General features: G+C 50.1%; 1 long non-coding RNA gene across 1 annotated transcript; it reads right to left on the bottom strand.

The window, feature by feature from the left end:
- Nucleotides 1-6: 6 nt before the first annotated feature.
- LOC107734904 (uncharacterized) lies at nt 7-505 on the bottom strand. Its single transcript, XR_001639213.1, has 3 exons — nt 470-505; nt 184-361; nt 7-109 (listed from the first exon to the last, which is right to left on the bottom strand). It is a non-coding gene; the product is annotated as an uncharacterized LOC107734904 (long non-coding RNA).

Here is a 505-nt window from a genome sequence, read left to right as displayed (position 1 = left end):
TTGGCTGGTCGGGCTGAGGGAATGGAACGGAGGTCCTCTGGCAAACCAAATGCCTTAGGGTCCCGGGAGAGGACAAGGTAGATGTCTAGCAGGCAGTATGCATCAGTGGCTGAAAATAGTCACAAAAAGAGAATGAGACAAGGCTCAAAAATGCCATGCCACCACTCATGAATTGTGCGTTACCTGCATAGCGGAGTTGGCTGGTCCGGAGTGGTCGGCGTTCCCAGTTGGAGAGTTGCTCGGTTTTGTTCAGTGGTTTTCCTAATACCTGCTGTACTAGCAAACTCAGGCCCTTCTCTGCTGGTCCCTCACTCACTTTCACTGACCGACATCCTTTGTTGCCCAACCAGCACCGTTGAAGCTGGGGGGACAGAGGTCAATTGTATAAAGAATCAACATAGGTTCTAAAGTCAGAATATGGTTAGGAATATCCAATCAGCAATGGTTAGCTAGGGGGTCATAGCAGCACCTCCTGATGGACATGAAGCAGGTCCAGAACTCCTTC

This window comes from Sinocyclocheilus rhinocerous, unplaced genomic scaffold, assembly GCF_001515625.1.
Source record: "Sinocyclocheilus rhinocerous isolate Xijiao unplaced genomic scaffold, SAMN03320098_v1.1 C35505424, whole genome shotgun sequence".
Taxonomy (NCBI): domain Eukaryota; kingdom Metazoa; phylum Chordata; class Actinopteri; order Cypriniformes; family Cyprinidae; genus Sinocyclocheilus; species Sinocyclocheilus rhinocerous.
Note: the sequence above shows the minus strand (reverse complement) of the source record. Positions and strands in the feature narration are given on the sequence as shown.